Source organism: Anolis carolinensis, chromosome 4, assembly GCF_035594765.1.
Source record: "Anolis carolinensis isolate JA03-04 chromosome 4, rAnoCar3.1.pri, whole genome shotgun sequence".
In the NCBI taxonomy this organism is placed as follows: domain Eukaryota; kingdom Metazoa; phylum Chordata; class Lepidosauria; order Squamata; family Dactyloidae; genus Anolis; species Anolis carolinensis.
This window is the reverse complement of record NC_085844.1, coordinates 87,280,750-87,297,993: the sequence shown is the minus strand read 5'-3', so window position 1 is coordinate 87,297,993 and position 17,244 is coordinate 87,280,750. Positions and strand designations below refer to the sequence as shown.

At 39.7% G+C, this 17,244-nt stretch overlaps 1 long non-coding RNA gene across 1 annotated transcript in view; it reads right to left on the bottom strand.

Annotated features, from left to right (window-relative positions):
• Positions 1 to 16,607, bottom strand: part of LOC103279865 (uncharacterized) — a 79,711-nt gene extending 63,104 nt beyond the window's left edge. The window contains exon 1 of the long non-coding RNA XR_001730688.2: positions 16,322 to 16,607. This is a non-coding gene — a long non-coding RNA (uncharacterized LOC103279865). The remainder of the gene's footprint in view (positions 1 to 16,321) is intronic.
• Between the last annotated feature and the right edge of the window lie 637 nt (positions 16,608 to 17,244).

The window sequence follows — 17,244 nt, the reverse complement described above, 5'->3', positions numbered from 1 at the left end:
TTGGGTCAGTATGTGATTTAAAGAGATCCAGTTCTGAACAGAGTGCTTACAGAGACCCCTCCAGGAGCCAGCTGGAAGCTGGGATATCAACCACAAAAATCACCTGTATGGATCAATCAGCTCCAAGGAATATTTTTCCTACCCCAACCTGTGGAATACACTAATAAGCAGCAGCTTGTTCCATGAGAATCAGCGCTGGATGAAATCAGGGCAGAGGAGGAAAGTGAAAGTGAGTATTCCAATGCTCCACTATCATTTCCTCTCTGGGGAAGGTGTTGATTTTCCATTCAGCAGAGCTGCGTATCTGGTTTCTTCCCCTGAATGCTTCCACACTAGTCCTGTCCTCACAGGGGCTCCACATTTTGGTCTTTTCCTGCTCTGCATGAAATATATGCTTATTGGTTGCAGTGGATTTTATGGCTCGAAATGGAATTTCTGATGAGTTTTTTAACACACTGCTTTGTGCACTTTGAGGTGATAATTTTCTGGACACCCTGATCTTGAGCTGGCTTCAAATGGAATTTTATTGGCTATGTAGAACGTCCCATTATAATCATCATCTGGGTGGTGTTTGCTCGTGATTAATTTGTATTTACTCAGCTCACAGGCTAGCAGCCTTCTAGCTGCTGCTGTTGTTTCAACATTCCTCACCATTAGCTATGTTATTTAGGGCCTTGGAGAATTAGAGTCCAGCCATTCAAAACATGTCTGATATTTAGCCTGACAGGTGTATGACAGGGAGCTAAGAAAAAATGATTTCTGTAATTTGTTGGCAAGAGAAAATTTCAAAGGATGTTGAGAGCACACTATTTGCTTTTGGGAGGCTACTGCTTGTTACCCAGTATATATGTTTAAGATAAAGAAATGTTCAATAAATACAGTGTTTCAACTACATCTCCAACGCCACTGACTCCACATTAACTGTCCTTGAAATTTCTTAATACCAAGGATAATAAGGGCCATAAAACAATTTGAATGCAGGAAAACTATCAGACTAATCTGATCTCTTTTTTCGATAGAGTTACGAGTTGGGTCGATACAGGGAATGCTGTGGATGTAGCGTACCTGGATTTCAGTAAGGCCTTCGACAAAGTCCCCCACGACCTTCTGGCAAACAAACTAGTAAAATGTGGGCTAGACAAAACTACGGTTAGGTGGATCTGTAATTGGCTAAGCGAACGAACCCAAAGGGTGCTCACCAATGCGTCGTCTTCATCATGGAAAGAAGTGACAAGTGGAGTGCCGCAGGGCTCCGTCCTGGGCCCGGTTCTGTTCAACATCTTTATTAACGACTTAGACGAAGGGTTAGAAGGCACGATCATCAAGTTTGCAGACGACACAAAACTGGGAGGGATAGCTAACACTCCAGAAGACAGGAGCAGAATTCAAAACGATCTTGACAGACTAGAGAGATGGGCCAAAACTAACAAAATGAAGTTCAACAGGGACAAATGCAAGATACTTCACTTCGGCAGAAAAAATGGAAATCAAAGATACAGAATGGGGGACGCCTGGCTTGACAGCAGTGTGTGCGAAAAAGACCTTGGAGTCCTCGTGGACAACAAGTTAAACATGAGCCAACAATGTGATGCGGCTGCTAAAAAAGCCAATGGGATTCTGGCCTGCATCAATAGGGGAATAGCGTCTAGATCCAGGGAAGTTATGCTCCCCCTCTATTCTGCCTTGGTCAGACCACACCTGGAATACTGCGTCCAATTCTGGGCACCACAGTTGAAGGGAGATGTTGACAAGCTGGAAAGCGTCCAGAGGAGGGCGACTAAAATGATCAAGGGTCTGGAGAACAAGCCCTATGAGGAGCGGCTTAAAGAGCTTGGCATGTTTAGCCTGCAGAAGAGAAGGCTGAGAGGAGACATGATAGCCATGTACAAATATGTGAAGGGAAGTCATAGGGAAGAGGGAGCAAGCTTGTTTTCTGCTGCCCTGCAGACTAGGACACGGAACAATGGCTTCAAACTACAGGAAAGGAGATTCCACCTGAACATCAGGAAGAACTTTCCTCACTGTGAGAGCTGTTCGACAGTGGAACTCTCTCCCCGGGGCTGTGGTGGAGGCTCCTTCCTTGGAGGCTTTTAAGCAGAGGCTGGATGGCCATCTGTCGGGGGTGCTTTGAATGCGATTTCCTGCTTCTTAGCAGGGGGTTGGACTAGATGGCCCATGTGGTCTCTTCCAACTCTACTATTCTATGATTCTATGATTCTATATTGATTTTTAATACATCTGGAGTTTCATTGTTTAGCCTGAGTCTGCCCTACTGTATGCTCACACTGTGAATCAATATATTAGCCTGGTTATAAAGTCAAGATGATAAGAAGCAGAGGAGTAAACAAAACTGCAGAATACTCAAATGTCAAGGATTATTTTCCATTGTATGTTCTGATAGAAAGATGGCATAGGTCAGATCTTGTTTTTGCTTGTGAACACACATTTTTATTAGTAATATTATGCAAACTACTGATGCAGAAAATAACACAGTTCTCGAGACCTAACTGTTAGTGACTGGTGGAACATGATTCCAGTTGTGGTTAGCTGAGTGATTTTGAAAAGGAAGAAATTAACTTCCTTTGTGTTTAGATTTGTAAAAGTAACATATATGAGAAGGCCCTGCTTCAAAAAGAAATGCATTAGACATTGAGACTTGACACATTCCCTGTGGGCTAAATGTGGACTTAAAGCACATCAACCTCCTTTAAAGCTTGAGTGTTCACTTGTCCACAACTTTCAATTCTGATGCAGAATTGCTATGATAAGGATGTCCTTGATACAATATTGAAAAAAAATGGCATACAACAAAGCTCTGCCTCTTTCTTCTCAAACCATCAGTTGCTATGCAAAAGTTTTGAAAACATCCTTTTTGAAATCTGTGCTTGCACTGTAAGTAACATTTTGTATTTGTATGAGTTTACTTTGACTAATAGGTGTTTTTAAAACTGAGATATGATTGACATGAATCTTTACGCAAGATATTATGTACTTTAAATTGATAGTCAATTGTAACTTGTCTTTTTTTTACAATTGCTTATGTATGTGGAAATATCTTTTTTTTTTTTTGAGGCTTTTGAACATTGGCTATATGGCCATTTATCGGGGGTGCTTTGATTGTGCTTTTTCTGCATGGCAGGTGGTTGGACTGGATGGTTTATGTTGTCTCTTCCAACTCTATATTCTGTGATTCTATGATTCCATGTATTTGTCCCTTTGTTTCTTTTTATCTTGCAATGCCTTTTGTTAAATATTACTAGGCCAAAAGGTGTTGAACTGATTATTAGAATAAAATTCTTTTTTCAACACTGAGATTTTGTCTGTTCTCTACATTTCTTCAATTGTGTGTTACCAGTCCTCTTTGCTCTTAATATGTGGGGCCATCAAATATGGCTAGGTATTAAAGAGTTTTAATGACAAACAGCAGTAGCGTTCGTAATCATTTTCTGGCTGCCAAATGCTTTTTGATTGGTAAGAGGCTCAAGAAAGAAACTACATAGCCCCAAGTGATAGTTTTTGCATGCTTCTCTGACTACTTGAAGTTCAGTTTCTCTATTTATTATTTATTACATCATTTCTACCCCGCCCTTCTCACCCCTCAGGGGACTCAGGGCAGCTTACAACATGAACATATATATCAAAACAATTTATATAATGTTTAAAAATCAATTTAAATTAAAAACTTACATTAAAATTGAGAGCTTACATTAAAAAACCTACATAGTTACACATATAAATATACATTCAGGCATGTTTCAAGTCCAAGTGGGGCAATGAGTGAGTCGTATAATTATCGTATCTCATTTCTACTGCTACTCTTGTTCAAAGGTTTGGTCCCATAACCACGTTTTCATTCTTTTTGGGAAACACAGGAGGGGGGGAGCCTGTCTAATTTCATTTGGGTGTTCCATAGACGGCGGGGGGGGGGCACCACTGAAAAGGCCCTGTCCCTCGTCCCCGCTAGCCGCACCTGTGAGGCTGGCGGGACCGAGAGCAGGGCCTCTCCGGAAGATCTTAAATTCCACGATGGGTTATGTTCGGACAGGTAAGCTGGGCCGGAACCATTTAGCGCTTTATAGGCTAAAGCCAGCACTTTAAATTGTGCTCGGAAGCTGATTGGCAGCCAGTGGAGCTGACGTAGCAGAGGAGTGGTACACTCCCTGTATGTTGCTCCAGTTAACAGCCTGGCTGCCTCTCGTTGGACTAGTTGGAGTCTTCAAAGGCAGCCCCACGTAGAGTGTGTTGCAGTAATCTAATCGGGATATAACAAGAGCGTGGACCACAGTGGCCAAGTCAGGCTTCCCAAGGTACGGGCGCAGCTGGCGCACAAGTTTTAATTGTGCGAAGGCTCCCCTAGCCACCGCTGAGACCTGGGGTTCCAGGCTCAATGATGAGTCTAAGATCACCCCCAGACTGTGCACCTGCGCCTTCAGGGGGAGTGTGACCCCTTCCAGCACAGGCTGTAATCCAATACCCTGTTCGGCCTTCCGACTGACCATGAGGACCTCTGTCTTGTCTGGATTCAATTTCAGTTTGTTGGCCCTCATCCAGTCCAACACAGCGGCCAGACACTGGGTCAGGACCTGGACAGCCTCCTTAGCGACAGGTGGAAAGGAGTGACAGAGCTGGACATCATCTGCGTACAGATGACACCGGACTCCGAAACTCCGGATGATCTCTTCCAGCAGGTTCATGTAGATGTTAAACAACAAGGGAGACAATACCGACCCCTGCGGGACCCAACAAGTCAATGGTTGTGGGGCCGAGCATGTGTCCCCCAATGACACCATCTGGGATCGATCCTCCAGGAATGAGGGGAGCCACTGCAAAACAGTACCTCCAAGCCCCATACCCGCGAGGCGTCCCAGAAGAATACTGTGGTCAATGGTATCGAAGGCCGCTGTGAGGTCCAGCAGAACCAGCAGGGACACACTCCCCCTGTCCAGCTCCCGGCGAAGATCATCCACTAAGGCGACCAAGACTGTCTCAGTACCATGCCCCGGCCTAAAGCCAGACTGCGCCAGATCTAGAAAATCAGTATCATCCAAGAATCTCTGGAGTTGCGAGGCAACCACATGTTCCATGAACTTGCCCAAATAGGGGAGATTGGAAATGGGCCAAAAGTTTCTGAATTGAGTGGGATCCCAGCTGTCTTTTGGCTCACTGGAATCACGATTTGATCACAGCTGTCTTTAGGCTCACTGGAACTTTGCCCTCCCGAAGGGAGGCATTCACCACCAACTTCACCCACTTGGCCAACCCCGCTCTGGCTTCTCTCACCAGCCAGGATGGGCAGGGGTCTAGGATGCATGTGGTTGATCTTATTTCTCCAAGGATCTTGTCCACATCCTCGAGCTTAACCAATTGAAATGAATCCATCAAAACTGGACAAGCAGGTGTTCTTGCTACATCCTCAGAGACTGCCGTTAATATGGCGTCCAGGTCAGAGCGGATCAAAGCGACTTTGTCTGCAAAGAACCAAGCAAATGCTTCACAGCGGGCTGCCGAGTTGTCATGGATCCAGTCTTGGGGGACGGGATACAACAAACCTCTGACAACTCGAAACAGCTCCACCGGATGGTTCTTTGCAAACACAATATTAGCTGCAAGGGAAACATTCTTTGCAGCATCTATTGCCGCAGTATATGCCCTAAGATAGGAACACAGCTGTGTTCAGATTGGATTGCTCGGGTCTGAACGCCACACGCCCTCTAGTCCCCTCTTCTTTCGCTTCATCGCTGCCAGCTCCTCAGTGAACCAAGGAGATGGTTTAGCTCGGTTACTCGAGAGGGGACGTTCCGGAGCAATTGTGTCTATTGCCCTAGTCATCTCCCCATTCCAGAGACAGACCAGAGCATCAACAGGATCACCTACCGAGGAGGTGGGAAACTCCCCAAGAGCTGTCAGGAATCCATCTGGATCCATAAGCCTCCTGGCGTGGACCATTTTAATAGGTCCTCAACCCCTGCAGAGGTTAGGGGGTGCAGTGAGACTAAACCTGATCAGGTGATGGTTGGCCCATGGTAACGGAGCAATGGTAAGCTCCTCCACACCACCACCTTCTTCCCATCCCTGACAGAAAACCAAGTCCAGTGTGTGTCCAGCTCTGTGGGTAGGGCCTGTTACTAGTTGGGACAGCCCCATGGTTGCCATGGAAGCCATGAAGTCCTGAGCCTCCACAGAGAGAGTGGTCTCAGCATGGACATTGAAGTCCCCCAGCACAATGAGCCGTTGGACTCCAATGCCAGGCCCGAGACCACCCCGGCTAGCTCAGGTTGGGAGACTGTAGTGCAGCGGGGTGGACTGTACACTAACAGAATCCCTAATCTTTCCCAGTCTCCTATCCTCAGGTGAACACATTTGAACATGGTAGACTGCAGGACGGGGCACCTGGTCAGGGGGATGGAATCCTTATAGATCACTGCAACCCCACCTCCCCTCCCTCCAGATCTCGGTTGGTGCTGTATGGAGTATCCTGGCAGGCAGAGCTGGGTGAGATTAACCCCTCCCAACTCGTCCAGCCAGGCCTCCGTAATACATGCCAGGTCTGCATGTTCATCCAAGATAAGTTCTTGGATGAAAGATGTCTTCCCATTCACAGACCTGGCATTAAACAGCACCACCTTTAATCTGGAGGGGCCGCCATCCTGGTTACCCAGATTAGCTATGTCAGGAGACCATTTTAGAGCTACTAATGTTCTTCCACAAACCCTAGGCCAAATTGAATTAGGTCTCCCTTTCTAGACACATCCTTCATTACAGCTTTTCCAGTTCTATTTATTCCTCTGTGGTTCTGGTAATTATCTGTTGGCCTCAGTGCCTATAAAGCAAGAATAGGCAGCCTTGTAGCCTTGAGAGTGTTGGAGTTGGCTTTCTTTGCATGTCTAGTAGCTGGTTTGCATTATAGTAACTTCCTGTTTTATTGCTTTTTCACGCCTTCGCTTTGCCCACATCTTCCTAATCTGCAGACACTTTTTTCTTTTCTCATCCTCTCTTCCAATATATCATGTAATGATAATAATAACTTCATTTTTATATCCCATCCTATTTCCCTAAGGGGACTTGGGCGGCTTACATAGGGACCAAGCCAGTGATACAGCAATAAAATATATCAGCATAAAATACATTTCAATTACAATGAGTTAACACATAAAAACATATAAAATATACAACATAACTCAACAAAACCAATAACCAATAGCTGAGCGCATTGGGCATGTTCAGAGCTGGAGGCAACTGAGATTTGCTAGAAATTGCTCTGCAACTCCTTTTCACACTTTATATGCTGAAATGAGTCACATGAACTGGACCACTTATCTGAACTTGGAAGCCCATGATAGCCACCCTCAACCTTTCATAGCAGCTCACTCAAAACAGATGTGTTTTACAGAAGAAAACACATTGGAAACCTACACGTTTAGCTCTGTACCCTTTTAAGCACATTGCTGTACTGACAGTGGTTAATAGCAGATAGATGTCTTAATATGGTTTGACAGATGGTTTACAGATGTGAATAATGCTGTTTTAAAAGTAGCATTCTCTGTCTCTACCCTCCCCCTTTCTTTTTCTTCTGGGTTTCTTCATTTCATCTGGATTCAAGCCAAATCTGTGTTCTTGAATACAGCAAGTTAAGAATAGATTAGAACATTTCCGAAGTGATGGATAATGTTTCTCTGTTGACCTTGCCCTGTGTTTCTACTTTCCCCTTTAATTCCAAAAGAAGGGAATTCCTTAACCTTCTGGAAATTCCAGTTGTTTTCTTTCATATTCTTCTACATCATATATCTATTTTACATCTTTTTCTCAGCTAAATTATAGGTTGCAGACACCAGAGAGATACAATCATATTGTTATAAAGAAAACTGTGTTAAATATTTCCATTACATTACCAGATACTCCATCACAAGAACTCTAGCAACCTTATTTGTGCAGGGAAGGAAGGGTAGTAGGGTTATTACTATAGGCTGAATTTAATATTCAGTTCTGTATTATTATTTTATTTATATTATCTGTTGGTATGGGAGCATGAAATGAGAATTAAAAATAAATGGCAGATATACTTTCTCTTTCACATTTGGAAGATAGGCTGGGACTGCATGATGACCACCATAAATTAGTTCAGGGGTCCTCAAACTACGGGCCTCGGGCCACATGTGGCCCCTTGAAAGCATTTATCTGGCCCGCACCCTCCTCCAAGGAAGGTGCATGCCGCCGCTGCCGCCTTTCCTGCTTCTACCTCCCTGCATAAGCCTTGGAGCCTTTCCTTCTTTCCTCCCTCTGCTGCACTAGCCTTTGAGCTCCCTCTCGCCTTGCCTTTCCCTGCCTCCTCCCTCACCCGGTGCCTTTCGCCGCCTCCTCCCTCGCCCGGTGCCTTTCGCCGCCTCCTCCCTTGCTTTGTGTTAATAATTAAATAATAACTAAAATATATTTATAAATTATTAAGGGGGCATTTTGCTTGTGCTATTGCTGCATAAAGGCAGAAGCTGGTTGGACTACATTGCCCAAGGGGTCTCTTCCAACCCTCTTCATTATTTTTATTTGCAGCATTATTTATTATTATTATTATTATTATTAACAACATTGAGGCTGGGTGGCCATCTGTCAGGGGAGCTTTGCTTGTGCTTTTGGTGCACAAAGGCAGGAGGGGGCTAGACTAAATGGCCCAAGGGGTCTCTTCCAACCTTCTTTATTATTTATATGATGATGACGATTATGATGATTAATACTAACATTGAGGCTTTATTTTTTTTACTTCAAAATAAGATATGTGCAGTGTGCATAGGAATTTGTTCAGTTTTTTTTTTTTAAAAAAACTATAGACTGCCCCCCCAATGGTCTGAGGGACCGTGAACTGGCCCCCTGTTTTAAAAGTTTGGGGACCCCTGAATTAGTTGGATTGTTGAATTAGCTGACAGATAAATTAGATACATTACTGATTGGCTCACAGAATGTTTTATTGTTGCTAATCACCATCAAGTAAACTTTAATGTATGGTGGCCCTATGAATGAGTGCCCTCCAAGTCATCCTATCATCAACAGCCAGGCTCAGGCCATGGCTTCCTGGATTGAGACTATCCACCTGGAATGTAGCTTTTCTCTTTTCCCGCTACCTTCTACCCTACCAAGAATCATTTCCTTTTCTAGTGAGTCATATCCTCTCATGATATGTTAAAGTACAAAGTCTGTTTTGTTGCTGTTCAGCTTTCACAACCTTACATAGAAATTGAAAATATGATGGTATAGACAACCCTAACTTTAGTATTCAATGATATGTTTACACTTCAGGATTTTGCCCAGTTTATTCATAGCTGCTCTTTCAAGTCCTAATCACCGATTTTTTGATTACATCTCCATTGTGATTAAAGACTACGCGAAAGTGGGAGGGAGAAGGGAATGGAAAAGGAAAATGTATGGTAACTATGATTATGTATTATAAAATAATAATGATTAATAAAACTCAGTTTGGGGAAAAAAATTAAGACTAAGTGAGGGTATTAACGAGTGAGCGAAAATCTGAGATCAGTGGTTCTCAACCTTTTTTTACCACGGACCCCCTTTGAAATACCTTTAGCAGCCACAGACCCCCAAGACTTAACTCAAGATTTAAGGCACTACTTCAATGGCAGCACTGCAGGCAAACTCAATTATAATGCACACACTAATTTTGGAGAGTTAATTTAGTGAAAATGGATACTCCACCACAGACATCAGAAGAGCTGCAAGGCCAAGAACAAGCCATGAGAGATGAAGTATTTGGGAATCTGGATATATAAGACACTTGATAAAATAGATGGAAATTACAGAATGGCATGGAAGAGAATGTTAAAACAAATGAGTAGGTGGAAGAATAAAAATTTGAGACAGAAGTCTAGGATAAGGGTGATGGAAATATTGATAATTAAAAAAAAATGATGTATCTATTTCAGGCTCTCCCTGGAATTCCTCCCATGGCAAAATTAAAGGAATGGGATAAGAAACTAAAATTGGGTCGAAGGGTGGGGGAGACCAAGAGTAAGGAAAAAAATTGATAATTGCAAAAGAAATGAAAGGGGGTGGAGCTGTCCATGCCTAGAGTTATATAGTGATGCCTTCCAAAGTAAAAGAACAATAGAATTACAAGTGACAAATAAAAAATTGGTGAGATTTTAAAAGGAAATGAATGGATAATACCTGGGAGATCAGAACTTGAAAAATTATGGAATTCCCAAAGGGAACAACAAAATAAGGAAATAACGGAGAAAGAAATAAAGAGAGCAATAAATGAGTTAAAATCAAATAAAGCACCAGAACCAGACAGTTTTATGGCCAGCTTTTACAAAATTATGAGAGAGGATATAATTGGATACTTAAAGGAAATAATGAATTTAGCTCTTCAAAACAAAGAAATTCCAGACTCATGGAAAACGGCCGATATAATTACTATACCCAAAGAAGAAACAGATTGGACTGAGGTAAAAAATTATCGCCCTATATCACTACTCAACGTGGACTATAAATTTTTCACAAATGTCTTAGCAAACAGATGGATTGGACCAGAACAAAAAGGAAGACAAATGAAAGAAAATGTTAGATGTATATTGGACAATATAGAATTTTATGAGACAAACCACCCAAAAGAAATTGCATTTTTATCTGTCGATGCAGAAAAAGTGTTCGACAACTTAAATTGGGCATTCATCAAATTGCTTTTTAAAGAAATTGATATTGGCTATGCACAGACGTTACTTCAATTGGGATGGTTTAATCTAATTACGAAGAGTCAATCCCGACGCTGCCACCAATTGTGATGGTGCTAAAGCCAATTGGGAAGACTCAAGCCAATTGTAATGGTGTCAAAGCAAATTGTAAATGCTGTTTCCACTGCTGAGGGGATTTTTGAATCTTTTAATCCCTCTAGATTATATATATATCACCTTTATGTGAGGGGAAGGATTACAGGGGGTGATCTTTATTTCAAGATCCCAGCCTCTGTCTCTGTAGTTAGGGATTTCTGTGTTGTTGTTCCCTTTCTGAGGTAACTGTGACTATTACTCTTCCCCAATTAGGTGATTTATTAAGGTAACTGCCACCAACGTGAGGCTTTTGAATCATCACCGATGAAATTTGGCTCCACAGACGCAGATGAGATGAAATGAGTCAGTTGTTAACAAAGAACAACAAGTTTATTGCGTACAAAGCTTATGGTTGCAGGTTGATTGATTTACTTATGGAACTTTAGATAAACAAGTGGTTTAATAACTCTTATAACCACCACACCAGTAGTCTCTGGTGTAATTCCACTCTCAGTCTCCTACTGATGATATAAATTGTAGTGAACTCTAACCTCAGCTGAGCTCCTTAGTGAACAATGTCCCAACTACAATAAAAGCCTTTAATTTGATCTACTACCGATCAAATTCCTGATCACTAGTCCTTCCCAACTAGAGATCTTGACTAGGCTCCCTTTAGTCTGCCTTGACTAAAGATTTTGGCCAGGCCTGTCTCCTCTTCTTGACTGAAAAGCCTCCAGCCACGCACTCCTGGCTTCTTTTAAAACTCCTACTTTTTCCCTTTCTTGGCTCCACCCACTTCTCCCTCTGGTGAGCTAGCCAGCTCCGTCTCCTTGGTAACAGCACTACTGTGGATTGAAACAAGATGGCTTCTGTTTCAGCTACTGTGTCAACTAAACACAAATACATACCTCTGAGGATGCCTGCCATAGATGTGGGCGAAACGTCAGGAGAGAATGCTTCTGGAACATGGCCACACAGCCCGAAAGACATACAACAACCCTGTGATTCTGGCCATGAAAGCCTTCGACAACACATACTCTAATTGTTAAAATTAAACATAATAACTGACTTCTCCACAGGCTACAATTCAATAATGCCATAAATGCCATTTATAATGAACAAAAAGCAAAAATCCTTATAAATGGTCAATACACAAAAGAAATAATAATAGTTAAAGGAGCACGTCAAGGATGCCCATTATCACCCCCGATTTTCATATTTGCATTAGAAATACTCTTACAAAATATAAGGATGTATAAAAAACTTAAAGGTAAAAAGGTAGGAAAATATGGATTTAAAACTAGGGCTTTTGCCGATGACATTATATGCTTGATAGAGGACCCTAAACACCAGATAGATCAATGGATAAAGGAAATAGAAGAATTCGGTGCAATAGCTGGATTTTACATAAACAAGAAAACAAAATTATTGACAAAAATGTATCAAACAAGAATCAAAGATAATTAGAGAGAAAACAGGTATACAAGTTACAACAAAGATTAAGTATCTGGGAATATGGATCACAGCAAAGAATGCACAACTCTTAAATAATAACTATTAAGCAAAATGGAAAGAATTTAGCCAAGATATGCAAAAATGGAAGAATCTAAAAGTTTCACTATTAGATTGTATAGCCATTATTAAAATGAACATTTTACCTAAATTACTATATCTATTTCAGAACCTCCCAATAATCCGTAACAAAAAATTTAATGAATGGAACAAAGAAATTACTAGATTCATATGGAAGGGGAAAAAAATCAAGAATTAAATACACGATAATGACGGACACAAGAAATAGATGAGGGTTTGGCCTCCCAAACTTAAAATTGTATCTTGAGGCATGTGCACTCACATAGATTAAAGATTGGGCAAACTTGCAAAAAGACATGTTATCATTAGAAAGCTTTGACCTCAGACGAGGGTGGCATGCGTACCTTTGGTACGACAAAAAAAAAATAGAAAAGAATTTTGGTAACCACTTTATACGATCTTTGATTATAAAAACTTGGGAAACATAAAATAAATACTTCTATACAAAAACACCAGTGTGGATTTCCCCACTTGAAGCTAATTTTTTTTTTTAGGATGGACAGAATGGCCTAAGTACACGGAATTATTGGTAAAGAAGAATGGCTCTTATGAATTAAAAACACAGGAGGAAATAAAACAACAATTTAACAAAGTTTCATGGTTCCAATATGCACAAATAAAGGAACAATACACAAAAGATAAAAATATAGTTTTTAATGAAATGGAAAAATTTTGGGACAAAATCTTACAACATGGTAAGAAAGATATTACAATAATACATAAGATCTTAGAATGGTCCATGGAGATGGAAGAAATTAAAAGTTGCATGATAAAATGGGCAAGAAATTTTGGACATACAATTAGATTGGCTGAATGGGAGAAAATATGGAACATAAAATTAATATACACATACTCTACAGATCTTCAGGAGAATTGGATGAAAATGTTCCACTGATGGTACATTATGCCAAAAAAATTGGAATAATGTATAAAAATGCTCAAAATCTATGTTGGAAGTGCAAAAAACAAGACGGTACATTTTACCATGCCTGGCGGACCTGTCCGGAAATGTCAAAATATTGGAGACAAATACATGAGGAAATGCAAAAAATATTAAACAGAACATTTCCAATGAAACCAGAGTATTATCTTTTAGGACTAACTGAAAGTATAAAGGACTTGAACAAGAATGATGACATTTTACTAACTTATATAACGACGGCAGCAAGGATGACATTTGCAAAATATTGGAAATTGCAAGAAATACCATCAAAAGAACAATGGCTAAAAAAAATAAATAGATGAAATCTATGATATGGACAGATTGACCTTCCTGTTAAAAGAAAGTAAAAACAACAGATTGGAAGAAATATGAAGAATATAAGAAATAAAGCAAAGATCTAGAAAATAACCAATGAGATCCTGCAAATTTGTACATGGTGAGTCTAGAAAACTTTGAAAAGAATAAACTTGACAGAACAATTACATGAAGAACAAAGAACAAAAGACCAAAATACCCCTATACCCTGAAAATCCCCCCTCTCCTTTTCCTTCCCCCCCTTTTCTTTTCTCTCTCTCTCCTCCCTTTCCCTATTACCATATTAGTCCCTAGAAACCAGATACTTGGTTCCCCCTTTTTCCCCATTTTATATACTTCTTGTTCAGATTGTACTTTCCCTTCTATGTAATGCACCTGAAAATTGAATAAAATTATATAAAAAAGAGATAACACAAGATGAAATCAAGAAAGCTATCAGAAAATTAAATCAATCAAAAGCACCTGGACCAGATGGATTCATGGCCATATATTACAAAACCTTTGAAATGTAAATAACAACCTTCTTAACAAAACTTATTAACCAACCAATACATGAAAAAATAATTCCAGAGCCTTAGAAAAAAGCAAATATTGTACTGATACACAAAGAGGGCTCAGACTCAAGTGATGTAAAGAATGATAAACCAATTTCACTTTTAAACATAGATTACAATATTTATGCCAATATACTAGCTTAAAGACTGAAGATTTTCCTTCAAGAGAGGATACAGGAAGAACAAGCAGGGTTTCTTCCAAGACGCCATATCAAGGACAATGTTAGAACTATAATCAATGTAATTGAATATTATGAAAGGCACAATCAAAAGGAATGTGTTTTGATAATGTGAATTGGGATTTTTTTTCTTCTACTTATGCAAAAATTAGATATGGGATACTATTTTACAAAATCTGTGAAATCAATATACAATTAACAAGAAGCAAGAATTATAATAAATGGTATGGAAATAGAAAACTTTAAAATTGGCAAAAGAACAAGACAAGGATGTCCATTTTCCCCACTATTATTCATAATGTCATTGGAAATATTGAAGAATATAAGAGAAGAAAAGGAACTAATTGGTGTCCAGATAAGGAAAGAATCATACAAGATTCGAGCATTTGCAGATGACTTAATGTGTACAGTAGAAAACCCAATGGATATTATACAAAAATGGTTAATAAAAATAGAAGATTTTGGAAAAGTTTCAGGATTTAAGGTAAATAAAAATAAAACAGTGATTTTGACAAAAATATAACAAAAAGGAGACAAAAGGATCTACAAGAGAAAACAAGAATACAAGTTACAAATAAGATAAAATACTTGGGAATAACTAACAGCTAAAAATGTACAATTGTTAAAAAACAACTATGATGAACAATGGAAGAAGGTAATAAAGGACTTGGAAAATTGGAAAAATTTGCAACTCTCCCTGATGGGAAGAATATCAATTATAAAAATGAATGTTCTTCCAAAAATGCTATTTTTGTTTCAAACAATTCCTATAATAAGACATGGAATATGGTCATAAAGAAATTTATATGGCAAGGAAAAAAGAATTGACTAAAGTTCTTAAATTTAACACATGATAAGAAAAGAGAAGGTTTCAATCTTCCAGATCTGAAATTATATCATGATGCATGCGGATTAGTTTGACTTACAGACTGGTGAAATTTGTCAAAGACAAAAATATTACCTTTGGAAGGTTTCGAATTAAGAAGTGGATGGCATGGATACTTATGGCATGACAAGAGAAAAGTGAAAAAAAAATTGGAAATCACTTTATAAGAGCATCATTAATAAAAATTTGGGAAAATTACAAAAGTAGATTTTATCAAAGAACACCACAGAGGATATCTTCCATGGAAGCTCAATAAAGAAGACAATTGGAGTGGGGAAACTGGACAGCATATGAGGTTATTCTTGAAAAACAATTGGGTACTTATACTTTAAAGTCACAAGAGGAAATAAATTCTGTATGTATAAATGTATCATGGTTTCAATATATACAATTAAAAGATTATTTCAAGAAAGATAAACAAGTAGGCTACTCAGACAAAGATACTAAATGGGATATATGGGACAAAATACTAAAGACAAATACGAAATTAATTACAAAAATATATAAAATCTTGTTACAATGGTCGACTGAAACCGAGCAAGTAAAAGATTGTATTGCCAAATGAGCCACCAACATTGGACATAATATAAAAATGGAAGAATGGGAAAAAAGTTGGAACAAGAAACTAAGCTACATATACCCCTATGATTTAAAGGAAAATTGGTACAAGATGCAGTACCGGTGGTATATGGAACCGAAAAAATTAGCAACATGTTATAAAAATGAAGAAAAAAAATGTTGGAAATGTGAAAATCATATAGGCACTTTCTATCATATGTGGTGGACCTGTAATGAAGCAAATAATTTTTGGAGGAACATACATGAAAGAATCCAAAAAATACTAAAATTAAAGTTTCCAATGAAACCAGAATACTTTCTACTAGGTAAAACAGGTTCCATGCAGAAAGGTGGGAACATGAGGGAAGTTTTTACCCGTTACTGTTCAGGACTAACACAGATTGAAATGTTCTTCAAATCCAAAAACTTATGTGGAATCCCCACCTTGGCTACATCTTGCCCGACCATCATCCAACCTGGGCACAGGTCTCCATGCAGGTGTTCATATTAAGCTGCCCTACCTTGCATGAGAAATTTGGTGAAATCCTAGAAGGCTGCAGAAACGTGGCACAGCTGCTGTGGGAGAAGTGCTTGATGTCTCCAATGCCGACCATCTTGGATTCTCCAAGGTGAAGCTGGTACAGATGGTGGTTGATGGGGTGAAACTGCTGATCAAAATGGAGAAATGTCTTGAGAAGGGGCAGTCGATTGATGACCTCATGCCCGCTCAGAAATGAAAAGCACTTTAACATCCTAGCACCCCCTTGCTTCTTCCTAATTTATTGGAAGAAGAGAAATTATTTACATACTTTACTACAACAGCCAGATTAGTATATGAAAAAAAGGAAAATCAAAGATATACCCAACAGTTCCTTCCTTGGAAACTTTTAAACAGAGGCTAGATGGGCTTCTGTCATGGATACTTTGATTGTGCTTTTCCTGCATGGCAGGGGATTGGACTAGATGGCCCATGTGGTCTCTTCCAACTATTATTCGATGAAGGGAATCTGGGATACTTAAATAGACCATACGCTGAACAATATCATGCAGAAGTGAACAAAAAGCCAGTGCTATTCTAGGCTGCACCAAGGCAGGTATAGTGTTGAGATTGAGGGAAGACATCGTCCCACTGTAGTCTCCTTTGGTCAGACTTTGTCAGGAACACTGCATCTGCAATTCAAGGAAGATATTGACAAGCTGGAAGGTGTCCAGAGAAAGGGGATATAATAATAGTAATTATTATTATTAACAATAACAACAATAACTTTATTTTTGTACCTGCCTTCATCTCCCCGCAGGGATTCGGGGTGATTAACATGGGGGCAAACCCAGATAACAATAAAACAGGATAAAATACATACAGAATAAAACAAGCGTCATCAACAAAAAAATTTAAACAGACTAAAACACCATTTTGAGCAATAATGTAGTAATTACAGTAGAA